Source organism: Triticum aestivum, chromosome 3A (genome assembly GCF_018294505.1).
Source record: "Triticum aestivum cultivar Chinese Spring chromosome 3A, IWGSC CS RefSeq v2.1, whole genome shotgun sequence".
NCBI classification, from domain to species: domain Eukaryota; kingdom Viridiplantae; phylum Streptophyta; class Magnoliopsida; order Poales; family Poaceae; genus Triticum; species Triticum aestivum.
The window spans coordinates 472,482,737-472,488,907 of NC_057800.1; positions in this window are offsets into that span (position 1 = coordinate 472,482,737).

Here is a 6,171-nt window from a genome sequence, read left to right on the forward strand (position 1 = left end):
TCTAGCATGGAAAATATTAGCCACCCCTCACCACCTCGCGAGCGGTACGAGCACACAAAAGGGAAATTTATTTTGAATATTAGAGATGGCACATACAAATTTGCTTAGAACGACAAAAAAATACCGCATATAGGTAGGTATAGTGGACTCATGTGGCAAAACTGGTTTAAAGGATTTTGGATGCACAAGTAGTGATCATACTTAGTGCAAAATGAAGGCTAGCAAAAGATTCAGAAGCGACCAACCAAGAAACGAATAATCTCATAAGTGAGCATTAAGCATAATTAACACCAAATAATGCACCACAAGTAGGATGTAATTTCATTGCACAACTATTGACTTTCATGCTTGCATAGGGAATCACAAACCTGAACACCAATATTCTTACTAAAGCATAATTACTCATCAAGATGACTCACATATCACATCATCATATCTCAAAACTATTACTAAGAATCAAGTTTATTTTGTCCAATGATCTTCATGAAAGTTTTTATTATATCCTTCTTGGATACCTACCACTTTGGGACTATTTTTCATGTGTTGCTTTTGATAAGCTCAAACAAATATGAGTCAAGATCATGAGCATAATATTTCATTATCTTAAATTAATTTATGTGAAGCAAGAGAGAATTTCTTGAAAATTTTACTAACTCTCAAATAAATCTAAGTCAAGCAAGAGATCATTTCTTCAAAAACACTAAAGCACACCATGCTCAAAAAGATATAAGTGAAGCACAAGAGCAAATCCATAGCTCATAAACATTTAGGTGAAGCATAGAGAGCAATTCTAACAAGTCATGGCATATTTTTGGCTCTCCCAAATAGGTGTGTCCAGCAAGGAATCAAGACATAAAACCCAAAATAAAACAAGAAAAGAATCATATCATACAAGACGCTCCAAGCAAAACACATATTATGTGATGAATAAAAATATAGTTTCGAGTAAAATACCGATGGTCGTTAGAAGAAAGAGGGGATGCCACTCGGGGCATCCCCAAGCTTAGTTGCTTGCTTGATACGTCTCCAACGTATCTATAATTTTTTATTGTTCCATGCTATTATATTATCTGTTTTGGATGTTTTATATGCATTAATATGCTATTTTATATGATTTTTGGGACTAACCTATTAACCTAGAGCCCAGTGCCAGTTTCTTATTTTTCCTTGTTTTAGAGTTTCGTAGAAAAGGAATACCAAGCGGAGTCCAAATGGAATAAAACTTTCACGATGATCTTTCTTGGACTAGAAGACACACAGGAGACCTGGAATGCAAGTCGGAAGATCCACGAGGCGGCCACAAGGGTGGAGGGCGCGCCCAAGGGGTAGGGAACGCCCCCAACCTTGTGGGCCCCTCATATACCTCATGACCTAGATATTCCTCCTATATATATACTCTTATACCCCAAAAACATCCAGGGGAGCCACGAAATCACTTTTCCACCGCCGCAACCTTCTGTACCCGTGAGATCCCATACAGGGGCCTTTTCCGGCATCCTGTAGGAGGGGGATTCGATCACGGAGGGCTTCTACATCAACATCATTGCCTCTCCAATGAAGCGCGAGTAGTTTACTTCAGACCTACGGGTCCATAGCTAGTAGCTAGATGGCTTCTTCTCTCTCTTTGATTGTCAATACCATGTTCCCCTCGATGTTCTTGGAGATCTATTCGATGTAATACTCTTTTGCGGTGTGTTTGCCGAGATTCGATGAATTGTGGATTTATGATCAACTTATCTATGAATATTATTTGAATCTCCTCTGAATTCTTATATGCATGATTTGATATCTTTGCAAGTCTCTTCGAACTATCGATTTGGGTTGGCCAACTAGATTGGTTTTTCTTGCAATGGGAGAAGTGTTTAGCTTTGGTTCAATCTTGCGGTGCTCGATCCTAGTGACAGAAGGGGAACCAAGACGTATTGTATTGTTGCCATCGAGGATAACAAGATGGGGTTTTCATCATATTGCTTGAGTTAATCCCGCTACATCATGTCATCTTACTTAATGCATTACTCTGTTCTTATGAACTTAATACTCTAGATGCAGGGAGGAGTCAGTCGCTGTGTGGAGTAATAGTAGTAGATGTAGAATCGTTTCGGTCTACTTGACACAGACGTGATGCCTATATTAATGATCATTGCCTTAGATATTGTCACAACTTTGCGCTTTTCTATCAATTGCTCGGTAGTAATTTGTTCACCCACCGTAATAGTACCTTTCTTGAGAGAAGCCACTAGTGAAACCTATGGCCCCAGGGTCTATTATCCATCATATAAGTTTCTGATCTACAATTCTAGTTTCCTATTTACTTTCTTTTGCAATATTTTACTTTCCGTTCCATAAACCAAAAATACCAAAAATATTACTTAAATGTTTATCCATCTCCATGAGATCTCACTTCGCGAATAACCGTGAAGGGGTTGACAACCCCTTTGTCCCGTTGGTTGCAAGTTGGTGTTTGTTTGTGCAGGTATTCGCTGGCTTGTCACGTTCTCCTACTGGATTGATACCTTGGTTCTCAAAACCGAGGGAAATACTTAGGCTACTTTGCTGCATCATCCTTTCCTATTCAAGGGAAAAACCAACGCAAGCTCAAGAGGTAGCAAGAAGGATGTCTGGCGCTGTTGCTGGGGAGATCTATTCCAAGCCAAGACATACCTAGAACCCATCATAAACTCTCATCCCTCGCATTACATTATTCGCCATTCGCCTCCCATTTTCCTCTCCCCCACTTCTAAAATGATTTCTGAAAAGATTCGCCTTTTCTTCGCCCTTCTTCCGTTCGTCTTCTTCATTTGCTTTTTGTGTGCTAATGTGTTGGATTGCTTGATTTGTCACAGTGAATCCTCCAAAACATTGACCCTCACCTTAGGAGGTTAGATGAAATTGAAGGAAATATGCCCTAGAGGCAATAATAAAGTTATTATTTATATTTCCTTATATCATGATAAATGTTTATTGTTCATGCTAGAATTGTATTAACTGGAAACTTAGTACATGTGTGGAAACATAGACAAACAGAGTGTCACTAGTATGCCTCTACTTGACTAGCTCGTTGATCAAAGATGGTTAAGTTTCCTAGCCATGGACAAAGAGTTGTCATTTGATAAATGGGATCACATCATTAGAGAATGATGTTATTTACTTGACCCATCCTTTAGCTTAGCACTATGATTGTTTAGTTTATTTCTTTTGCTTTATCCATAACTTATACATGTTCCTATGACTATGAGATTATGCAACTCCCGAATACCGGAGGAACACTTAGTGTGCTATCAAACATCACAATGTAACTGGGTGACTATAAAGATGCTCTACAGGTGTCTCTGATGGTGTTTGTTGAGTTGGCATAGATCGAGATTAGGATTTGTCACTCCGTGTATCGAAGAAGTATCTCTGGGCCCTCTCGGTAATGCACATCACTATAAGCCTTGCAAGCAATGTGACTAATGAGTTAGCTACAGGATGTAACATTACAAAACGAGTAAAGAGACTTGCCAGTAACGAGATTGAACTAGGTATGATGATACCGACGGTCAAATCTCGGGCAAGTAACATACCGATGACAAAGGGAACAATGTATGTTGTTATGCGGTTTGACCGATAAAGATCTTCGTAGAATATGTAGGAACCAATATGATCATCTAGGATCCGCTATTGGTTATTGACCGGAGATGATTATCGGTCATGTCTACATAGTTCTCGAACCCATAGGGTCCGCACGCTTAACATTTGGTGACGTTTGGTATTATGAGTTTATGTGTTTTGATGTACCGAAGGTTGTTCAGAGTCCCGAATATGATCACAGGCATGACGAGGAGTCTCAAAATGGTCGAGACGTAAAGATCGATATATTGGATGACTATGTTTGGACATCGGAATGGTTCCGGGTGAGTTCGGGCATTTACCGGAGTACCGGGAGGTTATCGGAACCCCCCGGGAAGTATATGGGCCTTATTGGGCCATAGTGGGATAGAGGAGAAGGAAGCCTAGGAGGGGGCGCCCCCCAAGCCCAATCCAAATTGGGTGGGAGGCCGCCCCCCATTCCTTCCTGCCCCTTCCTTCCTCTCCTAGTCCAACTAGGGAAGGGGGGGGGAATCCTACTCCCGGTGGGAGTAGGACTCCTCCAGGGCATGCCATAGAGGGACGGCCCTCCCCCCCTCCACTCCTTTATATACGGGGAGGGGAGCACCCCAAAGATACACAAGTTGAAATTGTCTTAGCCGTGTGCGGTGCCCCCTCCACCCTAATCCACCTCGGTCATATCGTTGCAGTGCTTAGGCGAAGCCCTGCGCCGGTAGCTTCATCATCACCATCATCACGCCGTCGTGCTGACGAAGCTCTCCCTCGACACTCAGATGGATCAAGAGTTCGTGGGACGTCACCAAGCTAAACATGTGCAGATCACGGAGGTGCCGTACTTTCGGTGCTAGGATCGGTCGGATCATGAAGATGTTCGACTACATCAACCGCGTTGTCATAACGCTTCCGCTTACGGTCTATGAGGGTACGTAGAAAACACTCTTCCCTCTTGTTGCTATGCATCACCATGATAGATCTTGCGTGTGCATAGGATTTTTTTTGAAATTACCGTGTCCCCCAACAGAAATTGAGAATAATGTTAGAAGTTTCATGTCTTTGCAATTTGAGCATAACAATTTCTTTAGAAATGGGCTCAAGGAGCAGAAAAACTTTATGGGATACATGAATAAAGAGCTTGATGATATGTCTAAAGAATTTTATGGTTTGAGATCTCAGTTTGTGCATCTTGAAAATTTAGTAGGTCAGATTTCTGATAAACAAGCTAATTTAGTAAACAAAATGGCCGCCAAACCATAGGGTAAAGATGAAGATCTTAAAGTGGTTGATGTGACTCCTATTGAATCTTTGTTTTCCAATGTTAATCTTGATAAATATGGGACTGGAGATGAGTCAACTTTAGTTAGAAGGCATCCCAATGATTCGGAGTTTTTAGATCTTGATGCAAAAATTGATAAAAGTGGGGTTGGAGAGGTCAAAACTTTAGATAGCAATGAACCCACTCTCTTGGATTTCATGGAATTTAATTATGATAACTGTTCTTTAATAGATTGTATTTCCTTGTTGCAATCCATGTTGAATTCTCCTCATGCTTATAATCAAAACAAAGCTTTTACTAAACATATCCACTACAAAAAAAAGACACATCCGTGACATTTTGGGCCGAACAATTTTGTTTCCTGTCATGCATATGACACTTCTATGACGATAATTGTGACAAAACCCGGTATCATCATAGATGTGGTGGGCTCCTACTTCTATGACAAAAAATCATGACAGAAAATGGGCTTTTCGTCCTGGGCGGGCCGGAGACGCAGCTGCATGATATTCTTTGGGCCGTCTATGACGGAAAAAACCGTGGTAGAAGCGAGGGCGAGGAAAATTTCGGGGAATTCGCGGTTACGGTGGGAGGTCAGGGGCCGAGCGATGCGCGTTTCTCTCGTACACGTACAAGCGTGTGTGCGAGGCGTTGGCTCTAACTGAACCCGAGCGAGGCGTTGAGCTCTAACTGAACCCGAGCGATTGCACTGCAGGCTACGCGTTACTGAAACCGAGCGATCGATTGATGGCTATTAACTGAACCCGATCGAGCGATTCCTTTGCTACTGCTGCTAATTAAAGCTGATCGATTGGATGAACAGTGAGCGTTGCAAGGGGGGGTGGATGAACAGTGAGCGGTGGCGTTGCCTCTGGATGAATAGTAGACGGTGGAGGGGTGCCCGTGGAGGGGTGGTTGAACAGGACCCCGTGGTGTGGAGGGCTGGATGAACACTAGACGATGGAAGGGTGGTTGAACAGTAGCCGGCGGAGTAGCACGCGGTGGAGGCTGGATGAACAGGAGCCCGTGGAGGCTGGAGGAGGTCGACGGTAGCCCGTGGAGGCTGGAGGAGGTCGACGGTGGAGATGAACAATATCCCGTGGAGTCCCGTTTTGCGGTACGCAACACCCCTCCCGATGAAAAGGAAACCCGTTTTGACCGTAGGAGGTCTGCTTCATCCGTTTTGCGGTACGCCACACCCCTCCCGATGAACAGGACCCCTGTTTCGACCGTAGGAGGTCCGTTTTGTCCGTTTTGCGGTACGCCACACCCCTCTTGATCAACAGGACGCCCGTTTCGACTGTAGGAGG